Here is a 20,865-nt window from a genome sequence, read left to right as displayed (position 1 = left end):
TTTATAAACTTAACGGAAATTTTTGCTATCATTGACTGAATTAACAAAGGAAGTTCTTATTTATAAACAACGGAAATTTTTGCTATCATTGACTGAATTAACAAAGGAAGTTCTTGTTTATAAACTTAACGGAAATTTTTGCTAACATTCACTGAATTAACCGAGGAAGTTCTTATTTATAAACTTAACGGAAATTTTTGCAAACATTGACTGAATTAACCGAGGAAGTTCTTATTTATAAACTTAACGGAAATTTTTGCAAACATTGACTGAATTAACCGAGGAAGTTCTTATTTACAAACTTAACGGAAATTTTTGCTATCATTGACTGTATTAACAAAGGAAGTTCTTGTTTATAAACTTGTTGGGAATTTATAACTAGCACAAACCTAACTATACTTAAAAAAGGAAATTCTTAGCTAATTGTTTCAAGTATGAAGTTATTAACTCATTCTCTTCACTCAGAGTTAATATAGAATAATAGAAATATAGAATTCCCTAAGCATATTACTTCTTTGAAAGAATTATATAAAAAAATTTTAAAGGGCTATTCAAATGCCTCGTATTTTATTAAGTTTCTTTATATTAACACGTCCTCAATCAAATAAACTTTGAGTGAAAGACAAACAAATTAACTGACCATTTATTCGTAAACAATGTTCTTTTTATTTAAAAAGAGATTATTCTGCCACCCACCTCCAAAGACTTGCTTCATTGAAAAGTTTGTAGTGAAATTACGACTTCAAGTGCGAGTGTAATGTAGAGATGCTCGTTATGTAGATACAACATTTCTCGGGTTACAGCAACCGATGTCAAGCACCATTCAAAGCATAGTTATTTCGTTATATCAACAACATACAGCATAAGTGCTCTTTAACACACGTTTTTCTTGATTCTATTCAAAAGATGAAATTAGAATTGTCAAAGGACACTGATAAATCTAACCGCGACTTGCGAGAGTTAGACACACTCCAAAGTGTTGTTTACCAACAAATCGAAAACATTAAACAAGACTCCAAAATCCCAAGAAGCGTGTTTTAGTATACTAAGTATTGCGGCGGATCTAGTAAGAAGAAGAAGTCTTTGCTTATAAACTTAACAGAATTCGTTGCTAGCATTGACTGAATTAAAAGAGAAAGTTCTTGTGCATGAACTTAACTGAAATTCTTGGCGAACATTGACTGAATTAACCGATGAAGTTCTTATTTATAAACTTAACGGAAATTTTTGCTATCATTGACTGAATTAACCGAGGAAGTTTTAATTTATAAACTTAACTCAAATTTTTGCTAACATTGACTGAGTTAACCGAGGAAGTTCTTATTTATAAACTTAATGGAAATTTTTGCTATCATTGACTGAATTAACCGAGGAAGTTTTTATTTATAAACTTAACGGAAATTTTTGCTAACATTGACTGAATTAACCGAGGAAGTTCTTATTTATAAACATAACGGAAATTTTTGCTATCATTGACTGAATTAACCGAGGAAGTTTTTATTTATAAACTTAACGGAAATTTTTGCTATCATTCAATGACTGAATTAACAAAGGAAGCTCTTGTTTATAAACTTGTCTGGAATTTATAACTAGCACAAACCTAACCATAATTAAAAAAGGAAATTCTTAGCTAATTATTTTCAATATGAAGTTAGTAACTCAAACATACAACATGTTGATAGAAACTTAAAGAGTTGCAATCTTTGCGTAAAACCTATCTTAACAAGGTCGGTAGATGCCAGATATAATTATGCAATGTGCAATTATTGAACTGGAACCACAGATACTGCTGTGTTATGGAGCGCTTCTTACATGGAAGGTTATAAGGATATATAGGTCGCGTTCATTTTCAACTTTGAGCTCCAAAGGTCTAAATATTCTCATTGTCTAGGCTACTGTTCTAATGATAAATTTCGAATTATCATGCAAAGTATATCGTTTCAAAAGTTTCAATGATTTTGCGCCACTTGTTATTTTTAAACAAACAGTTTACATATCAATGTCAACCTTGTTTTTATTGTTAGAGACGCGGACTAATGTTTATAAAATTTTTATTTTCATGTTGTTCAACGGCTTCCATGCACAATCTGTCACATCCATTTGGTATTTCTTAATAGCATAAGCATTTCTTGTTGCTATCCATAATTGAACATTTACGACGTTGACAACGAAGTGTCAAACAAAGAATGTTGACTTCCATATATAAAGCTGAATAAGAGCGACAGGAAACAAAACTTTAAAATTTATTGCACCATGCCTGGTCAAAATTTAGCTTTTAGAGTACTTTCCACAAACTACATAGATTCTTTAGAAATTAAAACATCTGTCAACGTTACTCTTATTTTTAACTTATTATTGAAGAATGGCACGCCATGGCTCGTCATCATCTGTTGATGCTTGGTTAGTGCTGATGATCAACATACTCAAATTCTTATTCTCAATTGACTGGTAATCTTCTTGATATTCATTAGCCGACTATTCAGGCTAAAAACTAGCATAAACAACAACAGTCCTTCTCAGGACTATACCAACCTGGACGATCTACATCCACAAACATGTAACGATACTCTCGGGCTCAAACCATTTAATTTTTTACGAATTCTATTTGTTGGATATCCTTCCATATCACTTTCAAAACTATCGAGAAAAAATTGTACGTGTTTTTATTGTTTAAGTGCCATGCTGTGTAACATGACCATTGAACATAACTTTAAATTTGTAAACAGCTAGCTCAAATTTTTTGTTGATATGACGTAAAAGTAATTTCCTTTGACGTATATGGCGCTCTACGCTACTAAGTCTCAATCAGTTCAACAAGTGCATTTAAATAGCTACGTGTTTCTTTAAAGAGAAAGTAGCTGATGTAAAATTTTCAAACTATGGTGACCTTTGCATACTAATACAGTTTTGATAGTGACGTTGTCATAAGGTGGATTTGTCCTTTAACGGACATTCTTTCCTAGTGTTGACCGAAATAAAAGAGGAAATTCCTCGTCGTTAACCAACCAAAAAAGGAACTTTTTATTTTTATTGATCTAACTAGTATTGAATGAATCAAAAGAAGTTCTTGTTTTGTGACATGACACAGCTAAATTACAAGATTGAACTCATTCTCTTCACTCAGAGGTTAATATAGAATAATGTAAATATAGAAACCTTAAGCATATTACTTCTTTGAAAGAGTTATATAAAAAATCTTAAGGGTTATTCAAATGCCTCGTATTTTATTAAGTTTCTTTATATTGACACGTCCTCAATCAAATAAACTTTGAGTGAAAGACAAGCGAATTAACTGACCATTTATTCATAAACAATGTTTTTATTAAAAAAAATTATTCTGCCGCCACCTCAAAGACTTGCTTGATTGAAAGTTTGTAGTGAAATTACGACTTCAAGTGCGAGTGTAATGTAGAGATGCTCGTTATGTAGATACAACATTTCTCGGGTTACAGCAACCAATGTCAAGCACCATTCAAAGCATAGTTACTTCTTTACATCAACAACATACAGCATACGGGCTCTTTAACACACGTTTTGCTGGATCCTATTCAAAAGATGAAATTAGAATTGTCAAAGGATACTGTTAAATGCTTTTTAATTGCATCAATTTTTAATAAACAGTCTTTATATCAATGCAAGCTTTGTTTTGGATGTTGCTCCCTTATACGGTGACGTCATGAAGAGCATTTAATTGGAAATTTTTGAAGATCTCGGTTCTTTTTTTAGCAAAACACAACGCTAACTGTAATGCCTTGTGCTTTTATTATAAGTCTTTCTTATTTTTAAATTGTTTTCTTAAAAATCTATAACATCGCGAGCAAGCTATCAGTGAAATACATCGTATTTAACAGCCACATTTAGTTTGTTACCAAAATATCACAATAAGTCTTTAATCATTAATTTTGTGTTAATCAGCTAGTGTTGTTGTTTTACGATAAATAAAGGCCTGTTTATTAAAGAGTAAATGTTATGTTGCAAATCCTTCAAAACTACCGATTTAAAGTTTGAGTCAATTTTGTAAACTTCTTCCAAGTTGAGTGAATTCGACTTTAAAATTGAAACACTGTCCAGTTTGTGGCTATGTGTGCAAACTGTTCAACATATTTAAACTATTTAAAGCAGTTCAATTATCTGCTGAAACAAATTAGTCTGTATAAATATGCAAAGTTTCTTTATCCTCACAATTTATTTATGCTGGACACACACATATATAAAGAGCTCGATCTTCAACTCAACCTGGAGTGTTTACTTGTAAGACATTTAAACAAGACAAGTTGGTGAGCTTTATTTGTGCGTTGATGGCGATTAGCTGCATTGTTGTTAATATTCAAGGGTAAGCTATGGTTTAGTGTAAAGAACTAAGAACTTGGAAATGTTTAATGCGCTTTGTTGAACGCAAAAAAGACTGTGTTAGAAACGCTTCTATGGCGTATTTCTTTTTAAATTTGAATAACCTTTAGTACAAGTTGTCGAGTTGTAGTTAACATTCAATCCTGGGGCAGTATACAAACATGATTAACTAAGGATTTTTCAAATCAGCTCAAGCCAAGTTTTTCTTGTTTAAATTGTGTATGGGAGGAGTAAGACTTTTATATACATTACACCTTTTTAGTAAGTTGTTAGCTATGTCATGTATATACTGGATATAAATCTTTCTCAATTCCTTATTTATAGTGTGAAATATTTCATCTAAAAACTTTTCCATGACTCACTTTACCGTTCTTACTTTTGCAGAGTGAGATCAACAAACGAAAAGGAAGATTATTTAAAAGATTTCTACTCAACATTCAGCCATAACTTGAAACGCACCATAAAATCCGATAAAAACAATGCAACTTTGAAATCACAAATTGCAATAATAGACGGACAAATAAAAACACTTCAAACATATCACAAGAATCTTCAAACCCAGCACAAACATCTGCAAATCTTTAAGTTAAGTCTTCAACACAAAATCAATAGGACAGAAGTACAAACATATACACTAGTGAAATTACAACAAAAAATTACGAAAGTTGACTTGAAAATGATTGATCTTTCGTCACAAATGAAAAAACTTGATGCCCAAAGGGCAACATTACAAACGGAGTTAAAAAGTCTTGAAAAAAAATTGAAAACACTTTACATGGTAAATGAAGAACTTACAAATATTTCGGAAAAAGGTAAGAATGATTTTAAAAAAAGAAAAGACACTTATAGATTCGAGTAAGGAGTAATATTTGTCCAATAAAAACAATATCTTTCATTTAATTTCTCTGTGTTAGTTAATATTTTTATAACCATCAGGAAAAGACAGCTCAGATCTTTACAGAAAAAGTGTAAGACACAATGGAATATACGAAGTAGATCCTGATGGTAAAGAATACTTTAAGGTCTTCTGTGACATGACGTCATCAGGTGGTGGTTGGACTGTTATTCAAAGACAAATAAAAAATGGAAATACAGACTTTTATCTGGGTTGGGCGGAGTATAAACGTGGCTTTGGTAATCTTAAATCCGAATTCTGGCTTGGATTGGACAAGATACATCGACTAACATCTGCAAGGAAATATAAACTTCGAATTGATCTTGTAAACACGTCAGGCACTAAAAAATACGCTGAATATGAAGATTTTGTTGTAAAGGATGAAAATTATAAGTATCAATTAAGTATTGGAAAATACACAGGTAAGAAAATATTGACGAAAATGAGTGTTTGTGATAGCAAATTGTGTTGACAGATTGTACCTTAGGACCAGTTCATATGAGACGGGCCAGTCCGCTTATGCCAGCTAGGTAGCTTTGCCGAGATCTCGCCTCGTATATTATTTTACAATTTTTTTGAAATTGCGTTCATATGAAGAGCGGGCCAGCCCAGCTTGACGAGATACGCTTGAAGGAAGCGAGGTTCTAACAGGCTCATATAACTGCATCAATTGGGCCAGCCCGGCTAAACAGGGCTGGAAGAGATGAGATTGGGCATTCCCTTGTCTTGTTTGGTTATTTAAACATGACAAAAACTTCAAAACAATAATGTGCAATTGAAAATAAATTTGAAAATTTCATGTTATACCACTACAATAATCGGTGGAACTCACTGGTAGCAATCAGATTGTTGAATGTCTGAGTCTAAACACAATTTAATTTTCCCACAAAATACAATGTTTGTTGGCAGAAATTAAATACAACATTTCAGCCTGGCCAGCCCGCCTCATATGAATGCGAATACAAATTGGTCCTGCAAGCCAGCTAGTCCAACTTTAAGTGGTTTTAACGTTTTTAAAATACAAATCACCAGAAAACTATAGAACTATTTCTACTTTTCAGGAACTGCTGCGGATCAATTATCCTATCACAATAACATGAAGTTTTCAACCAAAGATTCAGATAATGATAAAGATAGTAGAAATTGCGCTACTTCCTTCAAAGGTGCTTGGTGGTATAAAAGTTGTTATGGTTCCAACCTAAATGGTAAAATATGTATTGGTCTAGTTTAACGTGAAAACAAGTGAAATGAAAATTAAACCATGATGACTTTTCATAAATAACTGCAGTTTTTTTAGTTTTACCATGCTGTAAGCTGCCTTCTTTAAAGTGGGCTGCCTTCTTTAAAGGTTATTTTGTAATTATTATACTTTATTCTTCATGGCATGACTTACACATTCATATAGCACGTTGTGTTTTTTCAAAAAGACAAATCATAAAAGCAAAGGATTGATATCTGATTCCTCTTAAATTAAAAATTTGCAAAGATGATCGTCATGAAATTAATTGTACTTGCTTTATTGGCTTCTTTGTACCGTTAAAATTACCGTTAAAATTAACACAAGACTTCATCCTTATGTTAGAGAGATAAAAAACGCTCGTTTTTCCTCACATCACATCCAAAATTTATTTCATGCTTTTTCAATTTTATTCCTTTATGGGCAGTGGCTTAGCCAGCCCTCAATTTATTCATAATACGTAATTTTTTATCATCAGCATCATTCGTTTTATTAAAAATTCATAGTATTATGAACAATAAATTGTTTACATAGCAAGAAGAAACTTGCAGGTTTGCTACGCCACTGATCATGTGTTAGTTTCATGATGTACGTATATTTTTCATTATTTCCTTATGTGTAAAATTAAACACTATTCCTATTAATCCTATCATGTAATTTAATGCAATGTAATTTTTTAATTAGATTATTTATTCAGCTTGTTGTATCTAAGACTGTTGAAGATGTCTTATGTGCTTCGACAAAGAAATGTCTTCAATGAAAAAACTTTCATGCTACAAATTTATTTAAAAAATGCACGCTTTAAAATATATAATTATTGGGCTTACCTCTTAATGATATCCCATTATATTTTTATAGAAGATAAAAGAATGGAATATGCCTTATTTTGCTTAGTATATCTTACAACTTAGAGCATGTTAGCTACCCATAAAACACTGAGCATGACAATTAAGGCTTCCTTTATTGCAAAGGGAAAACGATTTTTCTTGTTGAGTCAGCACAATAAACAAGTGTTTCTCAAAATACATGAAAAGTCGATGCTTCTTTAAAGAACTACAAAAACTTTCTTACTGTTATTAAAAAATCATGAAAAATAGCAAAATATACCACCTAATGTGGAAAAGATTATTTAAAGGCATTTGACTTCACCGCAGCCTTTAATGTAAAAATATTGGGACAAATTCGTTTCTTTGACAACAAGCCAGATGAAACTATAAGAAAAAGTAATTTATTTTCTTTGAAAATGCGTTTGCCTTTTAGTGATATATTGCTTCAGCTGTCGTTTGTTCTGTGCACTTTCACCTACGTCTTACTTTGAAATTGATGTTTTTAAAGAACTTATCATTAAACTTGTGTATTAAAATAACATTTATAATAAAATAGCACTTTGTTGTACCCCAAAAGCTTTAATTTGCATTCACTTGACAATAAAAATACTTTTCGGGCATTATTGCAAATATATTATGGCTGTAGATATCGTAATTAAAAACCCATTATGGCGGGACTTTAGCGAAAATTGATTTTAGCTCACAAAACAAAACAGGACGTCTTTAACAGTTACTTTATTTTAAATGATTTTGCAAAGTTTTTACGTTTTTAATTGATACAGACCTGGTGGTTTTAGCAATCAATTATTAACAACGATATGTGAAACGAAGACATATTTGAGTACTTAATGATTAATAACTTAGTAGTTTTAACTTAATGCGTTGTCTATCACATAGGATATAAATAGTGCGAACAATGTTTTAAGATAATGTTCACCAATACAACAATTTATCAATTATCATGAAGAAAAAAATATTTCTACAAGCTTAAGCCTCCTGGATTTAAAGAAAAATCAGCTCTTATGGCCTTACAGCTAGATTGCCTAAAATATCCCAAAGTCCTTTATTATGTAATCTAAGAATAGTTTACATGCAGCTGTGCATGTACAAAATATATATTATTCTTCATGATGGTGGCTATATAAATGTTCTCAATTTTCCTGTTTGTTGTTTCGTTAACATGAAGATGTCAAACTCGCCATTTTGATTTCTTACTAAAGTAGCACACTAGTGTACATTTTAATCTCAAAGAAACAATTTTACATGTCATATTTAACGCTTGACTTATATTCTAGCAATGCAGTAACAGAAACATTGTGGTTAGAATGACTATAAACAAGGCTATGGTAATCTTAGTTCTGAATTCTTGCTTGGATTGTATGAAATACGCTAACATCAGCAAGGCAAAATAAACTTTGCGGTGACTTGGGAGACTGGTCAGAAAACAAAAAACATGTTGAATATAATAACTGTTACATGTTTGTAAATGTAGATCGTCCAGGTTGGCATAGTCCTGAGAAGGACTGTTTTTCTTGTTGTTGACGGACGTTTCGACAACCTTAGCGGTAGTCATCTTCAGAGTTCAATGAGGAGTAAACGTCAGGTTAGCCGTATTTTTTAGCTGGTTCTTACCTCATTGTATTGTGTGTACTGGAAAAGTGTGGGTGTCAATTGTGTATTGTCATTGTGAATTAATGTGAAGTGTAATGTTTTTAGTTGATCGTTTGTTTGTATTGTGAATAAGTCGTTTGTAAGGTGCCGGTAATTGCTGTGGTCTGTTCAGGGGGGTTTGTTCAAAGTTGGTATACCAACTTTCTAATGTAAACCGTTGTCTATAGTCAGTACTGTAAGTAATGCATTTTGCCGAGTCCCAGTCAATGTTGTGCTTTGTGATTCGGTGATGTTCGACAATGTGATTAGTTTTGTCTTGTTTCTTTGTACCTCGTTTGTGTTCAGTAAGTCTTATGTTTAAGTTCCTGCCAGTTTCCCCGTTTCACAAGTTCGAGACTGGACTAATGTTAAGGACTGTGAGTGAAAACAATATAGCAAATGATTTTAAAATTATTGGATGTCATTGTTTAATTCACGCTTTGTCATTTTGTCTCAATTTAAATTAATTTCGTTATTATAGCTAATGGACAAGAAATTGAACGAAGGAAGATGACAGGTGTCTTTAAACATTTCGAATAATAAAAAATAGCAAAAAAATGTATGCAACACAACTGCAATTTCACGAAAAGAAAAATGTGATTGCTCTTTTTTAATGTTTTTCGTGAAATGATAAACCTAATCATTAAAATATTATGATTCTTTATGTTGAAGGATGTTCCCCAGCTATAGGAGTTTCTTTGTTGTTCTTTCATAATCGCTGTGAAGTATAAAAACCTTTTTATCACCTTATGAATTAGCTATATGCATGCATTTTTTAGACTCTCTTTTTAATAAAATATTATTCTTTGAAACATTCTTTTAAACATATAGGTTCCATGTATTTTAATACTATAGAACTTCAAGAGTGAGATAATTTTTTTCTTTAAAAATGCTTTTATCTTTTTTAGAGATATATTACTTAACGCTTCATCTGTTGTTTGTCCTGAGCACTATCATATACGTCTTACATTGACGTATATGTTTTTGTAAAAGAGCTTATCATTAAGCTTATCAAAACATCACGTCATTGTCCGGTAAAAGCTTTTTAATTTCAGTCCAATTTGAAATAAAAACATTTTCCGGACATTAACACCATCATCATATAGCTAGATATCCCGTAAAAAAAACCCTTATATATGGTACGTACTTAGCCCAAAATTAATTTTAAACTAAAAAACAAAACAGGAGAAGTCTGTACAACTGTTCAGTAATTTGAAAATGAGGTTTTATGCAAAGATTTTTAAACTAGAAACGTTTGTAATTAATACAGACCTGGTGTTTTATTTATTATTAACAATAATATGCGAAGGGAAGATATATTTGGGTACTTAATTATAAAAAAGCTAAGTTTTAACTAACTCATCTATATTTATGTTGTCACATAGGTAAAATTAATGTGTATATTCTTTAAGATGATGTTCACCAATACACCAATTTATCAATTATCTTGAAGAAAGAGATATTTCTACAAGCCTACGCCTCATAGAAATAAAGAAAAATCGGCATTTATGGCCTTATAGCTCGATTGCCTAAAAAAAACCCCAAAGGGCTTTATTATGCAATCTAAGTAAAGCATACATGCAGCTGTGCATGCACAAAATATAATTTATTCTTCATGATGGTGGTTGTATAAATGTTGTCAAAAAAGTTTTTCAAACACAAAGTGTTTACTTTTTTTTTATGCAAGATATTGATGCGCGTTTCTGTAGTTTTTCTTTTAGTTGCTTTTTCCAATGCATCACATAATGCTTGTCAAAGCGTACAAAGTGGTTTTATGAAGGCAAAAGACAATGGTATGTTACAGTACAAAAGACAACAACATCGTCTAAAGATGTTTTTAACAGTTACTTTATTTATAAATGATTTTGCTAAGTTTTTACGTTTTTACTTAATACAGACCTTGTGGTTTTAGCAATCAATTATTAACCACGATCTGTGAAACGAAGACACATGACTACTTAATGATTAATAACTTAGTAGTTTTAACTTAATAAGTTGTCTATCACATAGGATATAATAAGTGTGAACAATGTTTTAAGGTAATATTCACTAATACACCAATTTATCCAATTTATCAATTGTCAACCAGCAAAAATATTTCTACAAGCTTACGCCTTTAGGAAATGAATATAAATCGCTTTTATCGCCTTAAAACTTTCCCAAAATATTGGAAAGTGCTTTTTTATGCAAGTTAGGTAAATCAAACATAGCTGCATGTACAAAATATACATTATTCTTTATGACGGTGGCTATATAAATGTTCACAAAAACGTTTTTCATTCATAAAGTGTTTTCTTTCTTTTATGCAAGATGTTGATGCGCGTTTCTGTAGTTTTTCTTTTAGTTGCTATCTGCAATGCATCGAATAATGCTTGTCAAAGTTCACAAAGTTTTTTTAGGAAGACAAAAGACAACGGTAAGCTGCAGAGTAAAAGATAAAATAAATGTTTTGGAGGATGTAAAAAACTAGTATGTTTTAAAACGCGTACCTGCAGGTTACATTTGTTGTTGTTTAATTGCAATAAAGCTTTCTAATTTCTATTTTATACCATTCTGGCAAAATGTATTAGCAAAAAATGAACAAGCGAAGTTAGTATTTTTCATATATGTTTTTTTCTAATCTAAAACGAAGCGTTCTATCTAGCACTGTTGTACTCGCTGTTTTTGGCCTTCAATTCTTTACGTTTGATCGTTAGTAAAAATACATGTAATTGTGTCATTGATAAGAATAATAAAACAAGTACGACTCCGAGACTTCTAGCTCGACTCAGTTCCGTACATTGTTTTTTGCTTAACTTTTTGCGTTTTATAAATATTTGCTTTACGAAATTTGTTTTTATTTGTTTGCAAAAATGGACCTACAAAACAGATTTTGAGCTAATGAGGGCACGCTAGTTTACTGTAAGTGACACCAGCCATAAAATAAAAGAAATCAATGTATTTAATTTACATGAGACGTCTATGTTGTCTAGATATATAAATTCACTCCCCCCCTCCCCAATAACGTTCTAGTTCGCCCCTGCTTCCATGCTAGTCTTAGCCACTTGTTTGGAAATAGGATAACGTTGCGGAGTTGCTGAATGTAAACTTGGATGCATCAAAGCGATAACACGACAAATATTGTATCAAGAAAATTTTACCTAGTGGTCACTCAAGTCAACAAAGCAATCTACTTGTAGAAATACTGAGTTTTGGTTTATTCTGAAGTTTTGAAAGTTGTTTTATGATAAAGGACAAAACCATAAGAACAATTATATAATGTTTCATCGATCCAGCGATTCCTTAAATATGTCTTATTACATTACACTGAAAAACTGAAGCAAAATTTACCAAAGTTTTTTTTGTTTCAAATAAAATATAAATTTTTTATACGAATTTAAATATTTTACATTTGTGTACTTTACTTTTTCACTTTATGACGTTATTAGGGTCCTGTAAGCAGATGTATTATAAACCTACAGTGTGAGTTATCATCATGAATAATGAAACAGTAATAATCCCAATGTCCTCACTATGTCATGGTAAAAAAATTTTTGCAAAAGCATCTACATATGCATATATACCTCTAAACCATGTCTTGATTGATATTTGAACAACAATTCCTATCGTAATAGCTCCCAAACCCACAAAAAAATAATTATGATAGTTTATTTTGCTGTTTTATTAACATTTATCAAATCAATTCAACAGCATTCTAACACATTTCAGATCATTGATTCTCATTTATTATTTTGCGTCTTCTGATGTGAGATTAGTACATTCTGTCTAACGTCATGAATCTATGTTAATAAGTAATAAGTCTGCCTGCTTCAAAATGAACATACAATGTAGTTTAAAAAAATTTAGATTTGAAATGTCCATCTCTGTAGATAGTAAACAGAAGCCAAATTAGATTTGAAATGTCCATCTTTGTAGATAGTAAATAGAAGCAGGCAGACTTCTCAGCTTCAATTTTTTTGACTACAATATGATCTTCGGCTGTTTTTCCCTTTCTGGTGTATGTTACCAATTAAATCAGAAAGCCGACAAGGACACATCAATATTTTGAACTTTTTGCTATTTCCTTCTCATGAAATGTTTGGAATAAACCAAGACTTAACAAAACTGCTGTTAGGACGGTAAAATTTGACGAGGCAATGTTTGTCGTGTTACTTTCCAGCTTTGATGCATCGAAGTTAACTTCTAAAAATTCTGCAATGTCATCCTATTTCTAGAAAAAGAGGAAAGAACTAGAGGTTAGATATTAAAAACATGTTTGTACATATAAAATAAAAACAAACCAAAATGTATGAAAGGAGTTCTTTTTTTGGTTTATTATAATTAAAATTTGAATGAACGTAATATCTGTGCGAATGGTCGGCCGATGCTAAAAATAAACGCTAGCCAAAATTTTTTACGGTTTTTTTTGATCAGTTGTAAACTTTTATGATTAGTTCTACCCTTATCCAAAAACAAAAACCTTCTCTTTCAGGCAAAGTTACGGGAGCTTGCGCTGACAGAATTAATACGCTGGGACTTGTTTAAGAACACTGCATTTGACCTCATAAAGTCAATTATTCTTATTGAACATTCAGGCATACTTACACAATAGTGTTTCATTGCTATACATAAGAAATAAGTCGTAATGCTATGATTTCTAAAATTTTAAATCATTCCATGATTAAAGAATCTACCTGCTATACTTGTAGCTATGGTTCTTTTCAACATCAGTGTAAATGTAATAGTAGCTTTTCAAATGAAGCTTTAAGTCCGAAATTATACAGCCATGAAGCTGGTCTTTTATTTAAGAGTAGCAAGGGGCAATGTACAGTACTGATCTTATATGTTTACTTTAAACATGACGGCTAATATTTAAATTCGTATAAAAATCTTTATGATTGAGGAAATATTTATCAAAAAGCTTCAGAAGCAAGAGCAATAAAAGTGGTGATATACGAAACACAGTGTAGAAATTATAGGAAATATTATATATTTACCATTGTGTTATCACCCTATATTTCATGATATTTATATAAAATGTTTCCATCTAAGGTTTAAACGTTGATAATTTATTGGTTAATTTTGACGAGCGAAGATAATCTTTCACTTTCTTTTGCTCCATGACTCATTGCATTTTATAAATCTTGTTATTTCTTTTTTGTATTTTTGACTATAAAATAGACTTTGTTATCTTTTTGTATTATTTACACCTTTTGTAATTGATCCTGTTTTGTTCTTTGTTTTAAAGGTGAGACGTTATCACCAAAAGATATCATTTCAACTCATGCTGTTCACAATGACATTGAATGTTCCATGAAATGTCATCAACAAAACTATGTGTTGGCTTTAATTTCTTATTTGATGCAAAAGAATTTGAGATAAACTGCCAAATTACCAACAGAAAAACCAGAAATATGGAGAAACTAGCCTCAGAAGGCAAATGGACTTTTATGAATCTCATGCATTGGTAAAAAAAAGAAAGTGGTTGATTTGAAAATGTTTGTTAAGTGGGTATTATGTGTTAATTTTAAATATATTGTTAACGCTTATTTTTTCCTGATAAGCATTGTGCAAAACTATATAAAATCTGACTTAAAGTATTAATTAAAAGAAAAATGCCCAATCAAGTGTCTATTTTTAGGTTACTGAATTTAATTCGATTTCGAGAAAAAGAATGCAATTTTAAAATTCATACGATTTCGAGGATAAGAATGAAATTGTGCCAATTTTAAATATGTTGAGTTTAATTTTAAAATGTTTTGAACAGCTATTTGGCACAATGGATCTATGTAGGAAAGCTTTTCATAACAATTTCTTTGGATGCCTAATGATTTATAACCCGTAGGAAGTTCAATGCAATAGATTTTTCAATAATATTTTTATAGGCAAAAGACTGTGCAGATCTATACATGAAAGGAAAAGGAAGAATGGAGTTTATGAAATTGATCCAGATGGCCAGGGCAGTTTCAATGTTTTCTGTGATATGACAACATCTAGTGGAGGTTGGACTGTGTTTCAACGTCGTCAAGATGGAAGTGTAGACTTTATCGAGATTGGAGGGATTATAAGAATGGTTTTGGTGATCTGAAAGGCGAATTCTGGCTTGGATTGGATAAAATATACAGACTAACATCAGCAAGGAGAAATAAACTTCGTGTTGACCTTGGAGACTGGTCAGGAAACAAAGCATATGCTGAATATGATTATTTTGCTGTAGAGAATGAAGCAAATAAATATAAGTTGAGTCTTGGTGCATATTCTGGTGAGTCAATAAGTAAATGTAAACATTTGATGGACAAATTTCTAAGCCATTTTTTGATATAAGCATTATACGTTGTAATGATTCGAGTTTGCGTGGGCAGGTCAGCAATTTTGGGAAAAACATAGATATTTTAACGGTTGACTTTGAGCGGAAGTCTTGTTAGATCTTAAAAAATATAATCAATTTGATATTACGAACAAAATACATTGAACAAACATAAAATCATTTTGTTGTGTGAATCATTAAGTTGCACCCTACGACAACAATTTTTGACTTACAAAAAGAGATCATTCATGGATTGTGCTTACCGTATGATTAAGATTAAATGAAAATTCAATTGAAGCTTTGTAAACAAGTAATGAGCATGCGCCTGAAACATTGCTAAATTATGTGGACTTAAATAAACATTAAAACCTTTTATATAAAATATATGCAAACCTGTAATATATAATATTAAATTCAGGCTTCCATTCCAAGATTTTTTATATATGTATAAATAAAAAAATGATAGCATAATGCTCTATCAACAACTACAAACAATAACGACATTATCTAACAACATTTGCAAAATTAACCTTCCTCCTGTTCCTTTTAGTCCTAGAATTATACTCTGCTATACTGGTCACAAGCTCAGGACTTGTAATTAAGGCTCTCTGCTTTTGAATAGACTTGTCTTGTTTACAAAGAAGAGAGTGGAGTTTAATTTTCAAATGTTGTTAGATAAGGTCGTTATTGTTTGTAGTTGTTCGTTAAAGCATTATGCTATTCTTTTGTTTCATAACATTCAACTATTTAACCTCAAGAATAGGTATAAATAAATATAATATATTTATACATATATAAACGTTACTGAAATTCATTCAATTATACGTGGATAAATTTACATATAGAAGAATGAAAAACATAAATGTAAATTAAGTCTCGGACAACACTACAGGTATATCATCAAGTCAATAAAGAATTTTAAGGTCTATTATAATAAAAATTAAATACCATTCATTACTTAACATAGGAGTGAGAGCAATGAGTTAAGGCTAGGATGTGGAAATAATGTTCTGGGAAATGAAAGTAGGATCAAAGTCAAAGTCTTGACAAATTTACCTTTGCAATTTATTTATTCCATTTTGAAACAGGATATATAGCATATTGTTAAATAAGTCAGCTATAACAACTTTATGACAAACGGTAGCAATGTTATAATGTGATTGTCGTTGGATGTCCCACATGCACCAGAATATGTGAAATGAAAACTCAGTGTTATATAACATATTTTAACACTTACATCATTCCTTCCTCTTTTTCTACATAAAATAAAAAAAAAACTTATTGGCAAATCTCACAAAAGCCCCCCAAAAAACCGCTGTAGGAATCTTCTAACAATGACATAAAACCCATTTTGGGAGAGTTTCTGCAAGTTCAGAAGAATTCTATAACTGCATAAAATGCGAACTTTGAAAGGTACTACTTTTTGTAGGAAATGCTAGCAATTCATTATCTTGTCATAAAGCCAAGGCGTTTTCAACAAAAGATTCAAATAATCATCAAAGTGCAGGAAACTGTGCCACTGACTGGAAAGGAGCTTGGTGGTATTGTTATGATAACTATTGTTATGACTCTAACCTGAATGGACACTACTATAGTGGCAACCAAAACAATTACAAAGGTGTGACTTGGCGACAATGGAAAGGTGGTAAATCCTTAAAGTTCACTGAGATGAAAATAAAACCATAAAGAATTTCCAAAGTTGTAATGTCATAAATTTGATCACTATTTCTAATGAAACTTTCAACATATAATAACAAAAAATAACTTTTATGTCTTTTAAAGATCCTTTATAATCATTATTATTTAAAAAAGCGTTGAAAAAATAGTTAAAAATACTGTGGTGAAATAATAACTTTCTAATATTTTTGCTAAAATTAGAGCTGATTGAGGTAATTATGTGATTCTAATGTTATGTCTTTTCACTCATTTCTTTAATGAGATGTTGCTCTGTATGTAGATAATTTTATATTTTCACCTCGTTCCACGCAATCTTGGTGTATCATGCATTTCATGCAATTATCTTACATCATTATTCACTATTTAAGCAATGTCGCTTTTGATTGGTCAACTACCTGCAAATAATTCTACATATCTGTAGGTAAGACGTCTATTTACAAATAACAGTTTCTACAATTATGGACGTCATTAAGAGCCGGTTTCGAAAAAAAGTCAAATCATAGCGATGTTTTCCACAGTTTCTAAAAACAATGTAAAAGCTTTGAAACAAGAAGCATCCAGAAAACAATAAAAAAGCGGCTAGGATGGCTTTGAACGTGCTAACAACATATTTAAACAAGATGAACTTGAATAAACCAGCTGACAAAAAAATTAACGAAGGTTTGAAAAATGTTCTATATTGATATGTGTTAATAATATTTCAGTTAGTTAAAGTGAATAATAAAACAATTATTGAACTTGGCTTTCGTAGTTATGATTTTAAAAATTATTCAGACCTCGGCAACGTATTCTACCTCAGCTTTGCTTCTGCAGATAACATTGACCTTGGTCTGAATAATTTTGATATCATCTCAACCTCATCAAACAATTGTTTATTATCTGGCTCGTCAGCAATCTTGTTCCTTCCAAAGAGAATGGTTGCACACCATATATAAACCGCGTTTACACTGCGGTCTCGTAACTTACCAAGGACTGACTAGGCCTCCAGTGTAAATACATCAAGCTTGACCTAGGACTCACCAAGGACCGACGTTTTAGCCCCATCATTGCACGTAGTCCTAGGAAAACTTACACAATTTAGAAGACACTAGAATCTCGCCACAAACAGTACATCCCGTTAAAAGGCCCGGTGTACTATGTTTGATAATTTATATCGTTACATCTATCTCCTCATAAGGAACAAAACAAGGTTACAATTTGAAGGACGAAGAGTAGTTTCATAAAATTGGTAATCACATGTAGAACGTTCATTGTAATGTACGTCCTATAGAAAATTTTCTTTGACTGAGGCATCCGATGTGTTGGTTTCTGGTGGCCTAATTGGTTTCTATACCAACATGTGGACGTGTCTTGCGTAGAGAACTTGTTGCTCATTTGGGTCTTCGGACTCAGATTGTTCATTTCTTCCTCGGTACGCTCTTTATCAATCTTACCCTTTCTTTAACGGACGCCAGATGTCTTCTGTTCCGTCTTCATATTCAGCCTTCCGAAATAACTTGGTACGACCTGGGTGCAAACTTCTGGTTACATCCTTTCCTTCATGTCCTGCACGTCTGGTCTGGTCGTATACGCACTGTTTCTCCTGGGTTGAGATCTATTAATGGCTTGCTGCACGGTGGTAATATTTCGCTTGTTTTTCTTTTGTTTGTCAACAATTTCTTGACTCGATGGGTTAATTTGGCTTCAGTTTCAATGCCGTGTGGAGAAGCGTTTTTGTTCACATAGTACTATATATGTACGTGGATAAATAGTCCAGTTTAGTTTACATATCAGTGGCTTAATTATCCTCTACCAATAGCAAAATAAATAAAACAACATTACAACACCCAATCAAAATTATAAATGTTGAAGAAAATAATCACATTGCTGAAACAGTTTATCGTTCTCTTAGTGGATTAAAGTCATCTCCGAATCGTTAGGAATGAAATGAGTAATTTAGAGGAAAAATAGTCAGCGTCGTTCTCGTTGACAAAGCGCGCTAAAAAGAAAAGCAATGATGCGCATGCGTATTAATTTTATATTGCAGTACCCAGCTATTGTACCCAGAATGCTCGCTCTGCAATCTTCAGAAACGTTGTGAATATCAGTGGGACTAGAGTTGAAGATTTTTGTCAGAACGTAACATCATGCAGCAGAGGAAAATATCCCAGTTTTAAAGAGGAATGATTTGTTAATCACTTTGAAAATACAAGTTCTTATTAAACGTCTTGTAGAATTGTCGTGTTGCTTGCAAAGGCCAAGAGAATCGATACAATACTGGCATATTCAACTAATTCAAATTAGATCATCGATGTCAGGTTCTCTAAAAGATCACGATTTAAATAAGGCATGAGCGTACAAACATAAATAAAAAGACATGTTGTACACTACTGAATATACAACAACTGACATTACTTCAACTAATATCTTTATAAAGTATATATTTATAATTGCCACGTTTGTGTTTATTACGGTTCCTTTGAAACTAAAGAATGAATTAATTATCAATGTCAATAGCTTGCTGAAACCAAAAATGAGAACATCAACACAAGCTACTTTTAGAAATGGATAATTTCGGTCAATTTGTGAGGTAGAAGTTTATAGCTACATACCTTGATGGTGGCTATGTTTCAAGTGATGTTTAGTTTTTTAGTTCTCAAGTTTTAGTCCAGCTTTTCATCATCCTTATTTATGTCTATATAAATTCATTGTTTTTACCGTGAGTATAAACACAGAGAGATCGACAGCAGGATTACATGAGTATGCTGGCGATACGAACTGAAATAAAACATTTTTTCTCATTTTGGCCACGTTCAAAAAATAATGTCCTGCACATTTATTATTTTAAAGTAGAAGTTTCAAAAATTCGTGTTGATAACGTTAACATGTTCGTAATTGCATGTGTTGTTTGTTATGACACAACAATTTCCTTCAATGTACGTGGAAAGTTGATATTAACAATAAAATTGCTGTTCGGGATAATAGACTTTTATTTTTATAATTTTTATACTGGAGACAGCTGGGGGGAATTATTGCCAGTTTGGCTCAATATAGCTGCAACGTAAATTGTTTTAAGAATGGTCAACGGCGAAATACAGCTTGTAATCAATTTTACTGCATCAAAAGTAAGTACACAAAATATAGCTATATTTGAGAATGATCTGTATTGTGTGCCACGTTTTAAAGGTTTCTTTTTAAGTCGTGTATAAATAAATTACTTAATTTAATTGAGTGCTGAGACAGAATGTGAAAACAAGAATACATATCACTTGTGGACAGGAAAACAGCTGGGTTGAGTTTTAGGCACAGAAATTTATATACTTTGTAAATTTGTTGTATTTTATACAACAAAATATCAAATAAGTAAACAACAGGATGTGTAATTAACTACAAATTCCAAACATATGATGCAATATTGTCAGTTTGAAATTGTAGACAAACTGTTGTGTCTGTTGTTCCTTATAAATAGTAAAATTGCTTTTCATACTAAAGACAAAAGAAATATTTTTGTGCAAGTTGATTTACATCAAGGTTTGACTCTATACAATAAAATAGTGGCGCAAAATTCGTCTTTTAAACATTGCATAGTCAAGCAGAACTTGTAATAGTGCAAATTCATTGGACGAAACTTCGAGCATAAAATGGCTACTGTCTAGATCTCAAATAATTAAACTCTTTTATTATCAGCTGAAACCAACCTATTCTTCATGAATACTCACATACATAAATAGCGCTTTTATGATCTTGTCCTCACTCCAAACTTGTGGATATCGATCACATATCATAAAATGGTAAAATTTGCTTTTTCGTTGGTCGGTGACATAATATAGTTTAGGGCGTGTTCATATGAGCCGGCTGGCCGACTTTGCCGGACCAGTCTATTATTTTATTTACATGAGGCGTGCTAGCCCAACAATGTACAGTAACAGTTATTTACGCACGCCGCATAAAGTCAAATCCGATA

At 31.7% G+C, this 20,865-nt stretch overlaps 1 protein-coding gene and 1 long non-coding RNA gene across 2 annotated transcripts in view; one reads left to right on the top strand and one right to left on the bottom strand.

Moving 5' to 3' along the window:
- The window catches only part of LOC124454894 (fibrinogen beta chain-like), a 104,377-nt gene that overhangs the window by 32,627 nt on the left and 50,885 nt on the right, over positions 1 to 20,865 (bottom strand).
- LOC124454346 lies at positions 14,989 to 16,730 on the top strand. Its single transcript, XR_006951418.1, has 2 exons — positions 14,989 to 15,200; positions 16,675 to 16,730. It is a non-coding gene; the product is annotated as an uncharacterized LOC124454346 (long non-coding RNA).

This window comes from Xenia sp. Carnegie-2017, unplaced genomic scaffold (genome assembly GCF_021976095.1).
Source record: "Xenia sp. Carnegie-2017 unplaced genomic scaffold, XeniaSp_v1 HiC_scaffold_3, whole genome shotgun sequence".
In the NCBI taxonomy this organism is placed as follows: domain Eukaryota; kingdom Metazoa; phylum Cnidaria; class Anthozoa; order Malacalcyonacea; family Xeniidae; genus Xenia; species Xenia sp. Carnegie-2017.
The sequence above is the reverse complement of the archived record's forward strand: the minus strand, read 5'-3'. Positions and strand labels throughout refer to the sequence as shown.